General features: G+C 39.7%; 1 pseudogene; it reads left to right on the top strand.

The window, feature by feature from the left end:
- Positions 1-14,262, top strand: part of LOC130682199 (putative bifunctional UDP-N-acetylglucosamine transferase and deubiquitinase ALG13) — a 124,257-nt pseudogene that overhangs the window by 54,356 nt on the left and 55,639 nt on the right.

Here is a 14,262-nt window from a genome sequence, read left to right as displayed (position 1 = left end):
TAGTGCATCTTTTTTACTGTTCATTTTCTCTTTTGTACAGAATGTACTGGTTATTTCTCCACTGCCAGTATGAAGTGGGTGGATAATAAGTGCACCAAATATAGGAGTGAAAAACATTCCTAAATCCTTAACCTAACTAATATTCTGGATCTTAGTTTCCCCATTTGTGAATTAGTAAAACTAACTTCCTTCACTGGTGTTTTCTAAGATATAAAACCAATTATGTGGAAAGTTTGAAAATAAATGTCAAAATAAGACCTTTTCTCTTGGTTAAGAGTTTTTGTTTTAAGAAATAGGAATAGTCTTAGAGATAGTTCCCTAGAATTCACAGTAGACAGTCCTAAGTAATACACAAAGCAAAGTCCTCACTGACACCAAATTTCACATTTAAATTCATATTCAGTCTCTGGTTGGGGTTATAGAAAATTGAAGTGAATGGGCATTTCCAGCGCATCAAAACAAAAGAATGGTCTGGTCTTTATTCTCCCTTTCCTCAGTGCCCTGTCTGTCTATAGAGTGATGAGACATTGCAAATAACATAAATAAAAAATGAAACCAAAACAAAAATCCTCAGTATTTCTGTGTAAATATGATATATTTTTTAAGCAAGTACCGTTTTCCTCTTTTCTTATCTGTATAGGCATGCTTCAGGTGGAAGTGGGGAAGAGAAGAAAATGAAAGCAAGTAGTTCTTGGTAATGTTTCTTCTGTTTTGTATATCTGAGAAGGATCACTGCTTTATTGGAAATCAATTCTTCCTTGTCTCTATTGTCTTCATTAAACCTGAGGAGGAGGTTGAATAGGGCTGTGTGGCCATATTTTATTGTAGAACCATTGTGTTCCCTTACAAATAGTGCCTTACTAATTCTGTTTAAATGTCTACCATGAAAGAAAGTGACGGGTTCTAGTTGAGGGGGCTGTTAAAAAGTGTTTTTAAAGAAACTTTACCATCATATTTTTCATTAATGAAAGACATTAAAAATAAGTTATCAGAGTTGATGTATTCCCCAAATTGTCCCCATGTTTTTTGGTGCTAAAAATAATTGAAATAAATGATTTAGTATTAGTTTCTAAAATTCCGATTGTCTTCGCAGCAGGTTCTGCCACAAGTTGTTACGTACATGTGTTTGTTATCTCTTTTTTCCCCGTTTTATTTACATACAATTGACATAATACAATTGACTTATATAATTGTATCATATAATTCAGTTATATGATCAATCACCACACAGTTACAAGTTTTGTTGTCTTTTTAAAAATCTAGGTCTATTTCTTTCATTTAGTAATGCAAGATTTATTATTCATTTTTATGTGGCCGAGTCAACCCTACATTTTGCTAGAATGTTAATTCCTCTATGCGCTATTTTCATGGTTAATGTGGATCATTAATTTGACAATATAAATATATTATCCATCATTGAATCACAGAGAATCAGAGTTCCTTAGACATGAACGGGTGCTTAGAGGTCACGCAACCCATCTCCTTTATTTTACAAATGAGGAAACTCACCCAGAGAGATTGAAGGGGCATAATCAAGTTCATAACACTCTTTTAATGGTACCATGATGCCTCTCAGAAACTAAAATAATTCAAGAGCATCATGTCCCATATACATTTACAACTATACTTTGTATATTACAGGTAATACATGCTTTAGAAATATTCCAAGCGTATACCTCATTTGTTTGAAATATGAAGGAGTGTTCTTAGAGTTAAAACTGCTAGTATTCATATGTTGTACTACAAAAAAGAAATAGTTTTAGAAATTAAAAAAATTATATATTTTTATTTTGGTATCCTTACTCTACAATTACATGAGGAACATTATGTTCACTAGAATCCCCCCATCACCAAGTTCCCTCCACATTCCCCATTGCAGTCATTGTCCATCAGTGTTGTAAGATGTTGTAGAATCACTACTTGCCTTCTCTGTGTGTACAGCCCTCCCCGTGAAACCCCCCCCACATTATACATGCTAATCATAATGAACCCTTTATCCCCCACCCACCTTATTCCCTCCCTTCCCACCTGGTCCTTTTCCCTTAGGTAACTGTTAGTCCATTCCTGGGTTCTGTGAGTCTTCTGGTGTTTTTGCTCCTTCAGCTTTTCCTTTGTACTTAATACTCCACAGATCAGTGAAATCACTTGATACTTGTTTGTGTCCGCCTGGCTTATTTCACCGAGCATAATACCCTCTAGCTCCATCCCTGTTGTTGCAACTGGTAGGATTTGTTTTCTTCTTAAGGCTGAATAACATTCCATTGTGTGTAGGTACCACATCTTCTTTATCCATTCATCTAGTGATGGACACTTAGGTTGCTTCCATTTCTTGGCTGTTGTGAATAGTGCTGGAATAAACATAGGGGTGCATTTGTCTTTTTCAAATGGGGCTCCTGCGTTCTTAGGGTAAATTCCTAGAAGTGGAATTCCTGGGTCAAATGGTATTTCTGTTTTTAGTTTTTTGAGGGGAACCTCCATACTGCTTTCCACAATGGTTGAACTAGTTTACATTCTGACCAGCAGTGTAGGAGGGTTCCCCTTTCTCCACAACCTCACCAGCATTTGTTGTTGTTTGTCTTTTGGATTTGTGGCAATCCTAATGTTGTGGTTTTAATTTGCATTTCTCTGATGACAAGTGATATGGAGCATCTTCTCATGTGTCTGTTTGCCGTCTGAATTTCTTCTTTGGAGAAGTGTCTGTTCAGATCATGTGTCCATTTTTTAATTGGTTGATTTGCTTTTACTTTGTTGAGGTGCATGAACCCTTTATATATTTTGGATGTCAACCCTTTATCAGATCTGTCATTTATGAATATATTCTCCCATACTGTAGGATGCCTTTTTGTTCTATTTGTAGTGTTCTTTGCTGTACAGAAGCTTTTCACTTTGGTGTAGTCCCACTTGTTCATTTTTGCTTTTGTTTCCCTTCCCCGGGGCGATATGTTCATGGAGAAGTTGCTCATGTTTATGTGCAAGAGAATTTTGCCTATGTTTTTTTCTAAGAGTTTTATGGTTTCATGACTCACATTCAGGTCTTGGATCCATTTCGAATTTACTTTTGTGTGTGGGTTTAGACAGTGATCCAGTTTTATTCTCTTACATGTAGCTGTCCAGTTTTGCCAACACTAGCTGTTGAAGAGGCTGTCATTTCCCCTTTGTAAGTCCATGGCTCCTTTATCATGTATTAACTGACCGTATATGTTTGTATTTATATCTGGACTCTCTGTTCTGTTCCACTGGTCTGTGCATCTGTTCTTATGCCAGTACCAAATTGTCTTGATTACTGTGGCTTTTTAGTAGAGCTTGAAGTTGGGAGCGAGACCCCCTCGCTTTATTTTTTCTTCTCAGGATTGCTTTGGCCATTCAGGGTCTTTGTGGATCCATTTGAATTTTCAATCTATTTTTTCCAGTTCGTTAAAGAATGCTGTTGGTATTTTGATAGGCATTGCATTGAATCTGAGGATTGTTTTAGGCAGGATTGCCATTTAGACAATATTAATTCTTCCTAGCCAAGAGCATGGGTTGAGTTTCCATTTGTTAGTGTCCTCTTTAATTTCTTTAAGAGTGTCTTGTAGTTTTCAGGGTATAGGTCTTTTACTTCCTGGCTTAGGTTTATTCCTAGGTATTTTATTCTTTTTGATGCAATTGTGAATGGAATTGTTTTCCTGCTTTCGCTTTCTGCTAGTTCATCGTGAGTGTATATGAAAGCAACAGATTTCTGTGTATTAATTTTGTATTCTGCAACTTTGCTGAATTCAGATATTAGTTCTAGTTGTTTTACAGTGGAGTCTTTAGGGTTTTTTATGTACAATATCATGTCATCTGAAAATAGTGACAGTTTGACTTCTTCTTTACCAATCTGGATGCCTTATATCTCTTTGTTTTGTCTAATTGCCGTGTCTAGGACCTCTAGTACTATGTTGAACAACAGTGAGGAGAGTGGGCATCCCTGTCTTCTTCCCGATTGCAGAGGAAAAGCTTTCAGCTTCTCACTGTTAAATATGATGTTGGCTGTGGCTTCATCATATATGGCCTTTGTTATGTTGAGGTACTTGCCCTGTATACCCATTTTGTTGAGACTTTTTTTTATCATGAATGGATGTTAACTTTTGTTGAATGCTTTTTCAGCATCTATGGAGATGATCATGTGTTTTTGTCCTTCTTTTTGTTTATGTGGTGGATGATGATGGATTTTTGAATGTTCTACCATCCTTGCGTCCCTGAGGTGAATCCCACTTGGTCATGGTGTATGATCCTCTTGATGTATTTTTTAATTCAGTTTGCTAATATTCTGTTGAGTATTTTTACATCTTTGTTCATCAGGGATATTGGTCTGTAATTTTCTTTTTTGATGGGGTCTTTGCCTGGTTTTGGTATAAGAGTGATGCTGGCTTCATAGAATGAATTTGGATATATTCCCTCCTCTTCTGTTTTTTGGAAAACTTTTAAGGAGAATGGGTTTGATGTCTTCTCTATATGTGTCATAAAATTCAGCAGTGAATCCATCGGGACCAGGGGTTTTGTTCTTGGGTACTTTTTTGATTTACCACTTCAATTTCGTTGCTGGTAATTGGTCTGTTTATATTTTCTGCTTCTTCCTTGGTCAGTCTTGGAAGGTTGTATTTTTCTAGGAAGTTGTCCATTTCTCTTAGGTTTCCCAGCTTGTTAGCATATAGGTTTTCATAGTAGTCTCTAATAATTCTTTGTATTTCTGCGGGGTCCGTCGTGATTTTTCCTTTCTCGTTTCTGATACTGTTGATTTGTGTTGACTCTCTTTTCCTCTTAATAAGTCTGGCTAGAGGCTTATCTATTTTGTTTATTTTCTTGAAGAACCAGCTCTTGGTTTCATTGATTTTTGCTATTGTTTTATTCTTCTCAATTTTATTTATTTATTCTCTGATCTTTGTTATGTCCCTCCTTCTGCTGACCTTAGGCCTCATTTGTTCTTCTTTTTCCAATTTCGATAGTTGTGACATTAGACCGTTCATTTGGGATTGCTCTTCCTTTTTTAAATATGCTTGGGTTGCTATATACTTTCCTCTTAAGACTGCTTTTGCTGTGTCCCACAGAAGTTGGGGCTTAGTGTTGTTGTTGTCATTTGTTTCCATATATTGCTGGATCTCCATTTTGATTTGGTCATTGATCCATTGATTATTTAGGAGCGTGTTGTTTGGCCTCCATGTGTTTGTGAGCCCTTTTGCTTTCTTTGAACAGTTTATTTCTAGTTTAATGCCTTTGTGGTCTGAAAAGTTGGTTGGTAGGATTTCAGTCTTTCGGAATTTACTGAGGCTCTTTTTGTGTCCTAGTATGTGGTCTATTCTGGAGAATGTTCCATGTGCACTTGAGAAGAATGTGTATCCTGTTGCTTCTGGATGTAGAGTTCTGTAGATGTCTATTAGGTCCATCTGTTCTAGTGTGTTGTTCAGTGCCTCTGTGTCCTTACTTATTTTCTGTCTGGTAGATCTGTCCTTTGGAGTGAGTGGTGTGTTGAAGTCTCCTAGAATGAATGCATTGCATTCTATTTCCTCCTTTAGTCCTGTTAATATTTGTTTCAGGTATGTTGGTGCTCCTGTATTGAGTGCATATATATTTATAATGGTTATATCCTCTGGATGGACTGAGCCCTTTATCATTATGTAATGTCCTTCTTCGACTTTTGTTACTTTCTTTATTTTGAAGTCTGTTTTGTCTGATACCAGAATTGCAACACCTGCTTTCTTCTCTCTGTTGTTTGCTTGAAATATCTTTTTCCCTCCCTTGACTTTAAGTCTGTGCGTGTCTTTGGGTTTGAGGTGAATCTCTTGTAAGCAGCATATGGATGGATCTTGCGTTTTTATCCATTCTGTTACTCTGTGTCTTTTGATTGTTGCATTCAGTCCATTTACATTTAGGGTGATTATTGAAAGGTATGAATTTATTGCCATTGCAGGCTTTAAGTTTTTGGTTACCAAAGGTTTAGGGTTAGCTCCTTTACTATCTTACTGTCTAACTTAACTCGCTTGTTGAGCTATTATAAACACAGTCTGATGATTCTTTATTTCTCTCCCTTCTTATTCCTCCTCCCCCCTTCTTCATATGTTGGGTGTTTTGTTGTGTGCTCTTTTTAGGAGTGCTCCCATCTAGAGCAGTCCCTGTAGGATGCCCTGTAGAGGTGGTTTGTGGGAGGCAAATTCCCTCAACTTTTGCTTGTCTGGGAATTGTTTAATCCCTCCTTCATATTTAAATGATAATCGTGCTGGATACAGTAGTCTTGGTTCGAGGCCCTTCTGTTTCATTGCATTAAGTATATCATGCCATTCTCTTCTGGCCTGTAGGGTTTCTGTTGAGAAGTCTGATGATAGCCTGATGGGTTTTCTTTTGTAGGTAACCTTTTTTCTCTCTCTGGCTGCCTCTAATACTTTGTCCTTGTGTTTGATCTTTGCCATTTTAATTATTATGTGTCTTGGTGTTGCCCCCCTTGGATCCCTTGTCATGGGAGTTCTGTGTACCTCTGTGGTCTGAGAGGCCATTTCTTCCCCTAGTTTGGGGAAGTTTTCAGCAATTATTTCTTCAAAGACATTTTCTATCCCCTTTTCTCTCTCTACTTCTTCTGGAATACCTATAATTCTTATATTGTTCCTTTTCGTTTGGTCTCTGAGCTCTCTTAAAATTCTTTCATTGCTGGATATCCTTTTATCTCTCTCTGCATCAGCTTCTCTGCGTTCCTGTTCTCTGTTTTCTAGTCCATTAATGGTCTCTTGCATCTCGTCCATTCTGTTTTGAAGTCCTTCCAGAGCTTGTTTTATTTCTGAATTCTCCTTCCTTAGTTCTTGCATATTTCTCTGCAAGTCCATCAGCATGGTTATGACTTTTGTTTTGAATTCTTTTTCAGGAAGACTGGCTAAATCTATCTCCCCAGGTTCCTTCTCAGGGGAAGATGTAGCAGATGCCGAAGCTGTCTGGGTTAGTCTTGTCTGGATCATATTTTTTTGCCTTTTCATGTTGACAGGTGCTATTGACTGTCAGCTGGGAGGGCCAAAATTTTCACTTGCTACTGGCCTTTCTTTACTGGGGCAACTGCGACCCCTAGTGGCTTGTGTTGGGTAATTGCGTGTAGACTGGGTCTTTGTGTCTTGCCTGGCCGGAAGGGAGAAATTTCCCTTTCTGTGGGCGGAATTTGTCTCAGGGTGCTTCTCTGCTTTCGCAGCGCCCGGTGGGGTAATGGATGGGGGAGCTGCTTGACTGTTTACCTCCGTGAGGGGTCTCAGAGCTGTTGCCCAGGGGGTTAGTGCACCCGGTTTTCCCTGTAATTTCCAGCTGCTGTACTGTGACCTGGGTTGTTTCCATCAAGCTGTTAAGTCCCTGTCCCTTTAAGACTTTCAACAAGCCCCCGCTTTTCTTTGTCACAGGGGCATCAGCTTTGGCACCCGCTCAGAGGTCTTACTCCCTGTTCCCCCAGTATCCAGAGCCCCCTGGGCACCTACTGTGTTTGCGTTCTGGCCCGGATGGCTGGGGCTGGGTGTTCAGCAGTCCTGGGCTCCGTCTCCCTCCCGCTCTGCCTATTCTTCTCCCGCCGGGAGCTGGGGGGAGGGGCGCTCGGGTCCCGCGGGGCCGGGGCTTGTATCTTACCCCTTTCACCAGGCGCTGGGTTCTCGCTGGTGTAGCTGCAGTCTGGCCACTGTCCTGCATCTTCTGGTCTCTCTTTTAGGGCTAGTTGTGTTTGTTGTATTTTCAAAAGTATATATGTTTTTGGGAGGAGATTCCCACTGTCGTACTCACGCCGCCATGTTGGCTCTGCCTCTAGTCAAAGACACTTTCTATCCCTTTTTCTCTCTCTTCTTCTGGTAGCCCTATAATGCGAATATTGTTCCGTTTCGATTGGTCACACAGTTCTCTTAGTATTTTTTCATTCCTGGAGATCCTTATATCTCTCTCTGCCTCAGCTTCTCTGTGTTCCTGTTGTCTGAGTTCTATTCCATTAACAGCCTCTTGCACCTCATCCAGTCTTCTCTGAAGTGCTTTCAAAGATTGTTTTTCCTCTGTATTCTCCCTCCTAACTTGATCCTTTAGCTTTTGCGTATTTCTCTCCAGGTCCATCAGCATGGTTATGACCTTTATTTTGAATTCTTTTTCAGGAAGATTGGTTAAATGTATCTGCTTAGGCTCCCTCTCAGGGGTTGTCTTGGTGATTCTGGACTGGATCAGATTCTTCTGCCTTTTTATGGCTATAGAGGTAGTTGTGGGCAGTTTGTGTGTGTGTTAGCTGCAAGAGCAAAGTCCCTTCATGCTTTCTGGTCGCCTTGCCCTCCTCACTGCCTCTGCTGGTTACCCACCCACAGGTAGCAGCTTCCGGTTTTATTTCCTGAGCCGCCATGGGCGGGGCAGCCATCAGGGCATCCCAGGCTCTACAGGGAGTGGCAGGCATGCTGGGTACACTCTGATGCACGAACTGCGACCTTTAGTGCCTTGTCTCGGCTCCCTCTGTTTGTGTGTGCTGGCGGGGCCTCTGAGTCTGCCCCAGCTGGCTGCAGAGGATTCTCTGGGCAGTTGCTGTGGGCGCAGCTGCTCTCAGGCTGCTCACCTGCTATGGCAGGTCTGCCCCGGAGGGGGGATGGGCGGGAGCCTGTTTGTCGCCTTGAGGGGCCTCACAGATGCGCTGCCTCCCAGGGGGCTGGAGCGCCTGAATTTCCCCTGGATTCCCAGCTGCTGGGCTTAGTGTGCCGGCATGCTTCCATCCAGCTGTGAGGCCCCTGTCCCTTTAAGACTTTCAAAAATCACTCGCTTTTCTTTTGTCCCAGGGGAGCCGGCTGCAGGGACCTGCTTGCAGCTTTTACTGTTCTGTTTCCCTAATATCCAGCATACCACGCAACGTGTGTCTGTGCTCCCAGTACGGATGACTAGGGCTGGGTGTTTAGCAGCCCTGGGCTTCCACTCCCTTCCCGCTCTGACTCCTCTCCTCCCGCGGGGGAGCTGGGGTCGGGGGTGGGATGCTCGGGTTCCGCCGGGCCACGGTTTGTATCTTACCCCCTTCGTGAGGCACTGAGTTCTTGCCGATGTGGATGTAGCCTGGCTGTTGTACTGTATCTTCTGGTCTTTCTTGGAGTAATAGTTGTATTATTTGTACTTTCAAAAATATATATGGTTTTGGGAGGAGATTTCCACTGCCCTACTCACCCCGCCATCTTGGCTCCTATGTTATTTATTTTTAAATTTAAATATAACAAAGTATTTTTCTTTTACAGTTCGGTAAGATTTTACAAATGCATAATCGTGTAACCACTACTATACTCAAGGTACATAACTCCATATGTTCTTTCTGCCATCCCTTTTTAGTCAGCCCTTCCCTGCAGTCCTAACTAGTGACAACTGATCTGTTTACCCTTATTATGGTTTTGTCTTTTCCAATATGTCATAAAAATGTAGTCATAAAGTGTGTAGCCTTTTGAATCTGTCTTCTTTCACTTGCCACAGTGCATTTGAGATTCATGCATGTTCTTGTGTATATCCATACCTAACTTTTTATTGCTAAGGAGTATTCTGTTGTATGAATGCCATGGTTTGTCCATTTACCAGTTGAAGTGTGTTTGGATTGTTTCCAGTTTTAGGGGAAACATGGTTATGAATAAAGCTGCTATAAACACTGATGCATGGGTTTTTGTGTGGACTTAAGTTTTCTATTTCTCTTGAACAGATAGCCAGAAATGGGATTGCTGTGCCATATGGTAACTCTCTCCTTATAAGAATTGCCAAACTATTTTGCCAGAGTTCCTGTATTGATTTATAGTCTTAACAGCAACATATGAGAGTTCCAGTTGCACTGCATCCTTGGCAACACTTCAGTTGTTACTATCAGTCTTAAAAAATGTGTTTTAGTCATTCTATGATGTATGTAGTGGTATCTCATTAAAGATATGCAGATGGCCAATAGGCACATGAAGTATGCTCGACCATATTAGCCATAGAGAAATGCAAAGCAAAACCACAAAGAGATACCACTTCATATCTACTAGGATGGCTAAAGAGATAACAGTAAGTGTTGGTAGGATGTGGAGAAACAGGAACCCTCAAAATGCTGGTAAGAATGTAAAATGGTGAAGCTGCTGTGGAAAAACAGTCTGATAGTTCCTTGAACAGTCAAATGTAGAGTTATGTGATTCAGCAACTCCATTCCTAGGTATTACCCAATAAAATGGAAACACGTCCAAACAATAACTTGTCTATGACTTTATAATAGCATTAGTCATAATAGGCAAAAAGTAGAAAGGAACCCAAATGTCTATCAACTCATAAATAGATAATTAAACATAGTTTATACAAAGGGTTTAGATACTGGTAAATGCCACAGCATGGGTGAACCTTGAAACTTCATGCCAAGTGAAAGAATCTAGTTACACAGGACTAAGTACTGTGTGATTCTATTTGAAGTACCCATAATATGTATATAGAGACAAAGTAGATAGTGGTTGCCTGGAATTGGTAGGGATAGGGGGATTAAAGGTTGATGGTAATGGGTGTGTGGGTTTCCTTTTGGGGTAATGAGAATGTTCTAAAATTTGGGTGGTGAATGCACAACTCTTAAGTATCCATTACATGCTTTGAATTGTATGTTTTGTGAATTTCAAAGCTGTTAAAATTACTAGTTTTAAATGTACAATTCAGTTTTTAGTAAATATATATAGAATTGTGCAAACATTACCACAAAACAGTTTTCAAATATTTCTATCACCCCAAAAGATCCTTTGTTCCTGTTTGTAGTTAATAACTATTTCCATCCCACACCAGGCAACCAGTGATTTTCTGTCTCTTCAGATTGGTCTGTTTGGTATATTTCATATGAGTGGAATCATGTATATTTTGGAATCACACTCCTTTTGCCTCTGGCTTCTTTTAATAAGGTTCCAGTTTCTGCATGTCCGTGCTAACACTTGTACTGTTTGTATTTATTATAGCCATCCTAGTGGGTGTGTAGTGATGTCTCACTGTGGCTTTAATTTGAATTTTCTTACTGACTAATGTTGAATATATTTTTACATGCTTAGTAGCCACTCCTGTATCTTTGGTAAATGTGTGGTAAAATTGCCCATTTTAAAAATTGTTATTGTTGACTTTTGAGAGTTCCTTATATATTTTGGCACAAACTTTTTTGTCAAATATGTGATATACAAATGTTTTCTTCCAGATGTGGCTTGTATTTTCATTCTAACAATGTAATTTTCAGAGCAGTTTTTAATTTTGACAAAGTCCAATCAATTTTTTATTACATTGTATTGAAGAAATCTGCCTAACTCAAGGTCCACAAGATTTTCTCCTATGCTTGTGTTTAAAAGTTTCAAAGTTCTACAGTTAGTTCTTTGATCCATGTGGAGTTAATTATTGTACAGGACATGAAGTGCAGGTTGAAGATCATTGTTTTTCTTTTGCATATAGATGTCAATTATTCTAGCACATTTGATGAAACTACTATCATCTCTTATTGAACTGCTCTTGCACCTTTGTTAAAAATAAATTGACAGTATTTATGTGGGTCTCTTTGTGCTTTCTCTGTTTTAGTCTCTTTTTGCCTGCTTGTCTTTTTCTTCTCTTTGTTCCCTTCTCTCCTATTAGACTCTCTCTCCCTCTCCCAGTTTTCCCTGTTATCTTCCTCATGGTGAACTATGTTGATTAGTATTGATTGAAATTTTATATATACAGCTATAAATATGCAGAATTGTATTTTTCTCTTATTGGTACATTGGTAAAAAAAAATGTCAGAAATGATTAACTTTTTATTATAACCCTTAGTTTTTCTCAGGGAATTTGTGGCCTTAAAGAAAGATGGTGGTCCCTCTTCCCAAACCGTGTTTCAGAACTTTTGCAAAAAGAGTCATTTCCCCAGTGTTACAGTTCCTTTAAAAAAGAAATTAGTTACGGTAATATCAAATTGGTATGCTGAAGGGAGTCAAGAATTCACTCTTTTTTTCTAAAATGCCTATAGTTCATCCCTTAATTATAAGGTTGATTACTGACAGTTCTCCCCTAGGCGGCAGTCATGATTACTACCGGATCCACAGATACAAGAAAAAGTTTTCAAAAAGCAGCTTAATTTTGTAACTTCTCCAAAGCCAGCTTTGATCTATGTTTTTTAACACTTAAACAAATAAAGGAATTAGAATTTTGTATTTAAATAAAAACGAGAGACTTGACAATGAAATCAAGTAATACAAGTGACCAGTCCTGGCTTTGAACCCTAAAAAGCACAGTCATATTTTATTTTGGTTTTCTCAGAATCTAGTTTTTCCAAAAAGTGCCCTGATACATTGAAACATGTCTCTTACCTAGTTTCTTAGAATGTTTGTGGGCAACATGTTTCTTTCATGCTGCTTCAGTTGAAGTTTCCATTGTTTCCATTTGTTTGGAAACACCCTCTTTTGTATTTACTCTTTTTGTTAATGCTATACAATAGTTTGGAAATACTAGTTCAGAATTCTATCAGCATTTCCTAGCATAATTAAGGAATTTAGTTTCTGTGATGCTAGCAGATGGTTATTATTAACTGTGAGAATGAAATGAGATTACATAAACCCCATACCTGAAATCTCCAGCTGCTTGCTTTTGGCACTTTGCCTGAACTGTGATTTCTGCCCCTTCAGGTTAAGAGAGCCTTTCCCCCAACCACAGTCAGTTTATCTGTTTTTTAAGATGTTCTTAATATTAAATCTTACTAGTTCATTAGTTTCGGATTTTTTTTTCTCATCTCCATGAAACTATGGATAGAGCAGGGAACTTGGCAGAGACTGTTGTGGAAAATTTGGGCAGAGATATTAAAGCAATGTAATGTGGGCCAGGCTGCGTCATAACACACCTGAGCCTTATTGCAGACCTTTCTGCCTCCTGCAGCAGTTGCCTCGAGTTAAGAAGCAAACTCGGCTTCTTTTTGGTCCACGCTCAGCTGTTTATGCATATTTCTCAACCTTGGGCTGATTGGATTAATGTTGCCCTTCCCCTAAAAGGTAGCTCTGCAAGTACCTTCCCCCTCCCACATCTTCTCAAGTCTAACTCTCTATACCTAGGAGCTTTGGCTCTTCCTCTTCTTTTCACAGGGTCGGGACTTGTCCTGGGCAAGCCAGCCCTTTGCTTCTCCTGCTCCTGAGAAATGCCAAGATTCTACAGCGCTGACTCCCAGCTGCCTTCTCATACCTAGACTTTGGGCTGCTTTCCAGATACCTGCATAAGCAAGCCCTTGTCACTGCTACCCATTCCTACCTGCACCCTTTTTCCTCTTTGCCACCCTGTTCCTTTGTCCTTCCCTCCCACCTCCACCCTCTCGTGCACAATGTATAAAAGATGGGAAAAGTACTACGGCCAGAAGTCTCTGACAGAGGCATCAATGGATGAATATTTAGGCAGCTTAGGGCTGTTTCGGAAGCTGACTGCCAAGGATGCCTCTTGCCTCTTTCGGGCTATTTCGGAGCAGGTAAAAGGAAAACAAATGTGTCTTCCCTATACTGAGTTTTCAGAGTTTGAGACATGGCATGGTACTGTAGCTAGAAGACCTGTAGCCCACCAGAACAAAACTCCCTTATCCCTTCCCTAGTAAAAACATCAGGTCTATAAGCCAATTATTACCTTGCTGTGTGCCTTTACTCGTTAGTCCAAATCTATTGCTTACTTTTGCTATCTTAACTTTTCTAAGTGCCACTTTGGAATGTAATGAAGAATGGGGTTAAACAATATTTTGAAGTGTATCTTGATCCTTTTCAGCAACGTTCCACTTCTTCGAAATTTTATGCCTAAGGAAAAATTTATAGGCTGTTCCCCGACAGAGTAGAAAAGCAGGGGGGGGGGGCATTGACAGAATCATCTCCCCTCATTCTCACTAAAGGAATCACAGATTTTAGTGAGGACTTAATTTCCTAATTTCCTACATATGTTCTGATTAAGGGATAATGAAGTGTCCAGTTCACAGTCTTAATTTAGAAGCTTCTGTGTCAAATTATTGCTGACAGTGAGCTGGTCTTTCTCTTTTTTTAGTTGTTTTGCAGCCAGGTCCATCATTTGGAAATCAGGAAGGCTTGTGTTTCATATATGAGAGAAAATCCACAACCTTTTGAGTCTGTAAGTAGAATACATACCCAAGGGAGAGTTGTGGATAGAGTATATAGCAGGTGGGAAATGAATTTTGAGCTTCTATGTATGAAAATTGTATCATTCTCTCAGTAGCAAATATTTAATTTCCAGCTGGCTTCCTTCCCCCTGGCTAGCCATGCTTCTGGACCTCCTTCTGTAATTAGACTGTTTTGTACT

This window comes from Manis pentadactyla, chromosome Y (assembly GCF_030020395.1).
Source record: "Manis pentadactyla isolate mManPen7 chromosome Y, mManPen7.hap1, whole genome shotgun sequence".
In the NCBI taxonomy this organism is placed as follows: domain Eukaryota; kingdom Metazoa; phylum Chordata; class Mammalia; order Pholidota; family Manidae; genus Manis; species Manis pentadactyla.
This window is presented reverse-complemented; position numbering and strand designations above follow the sequence as displayed.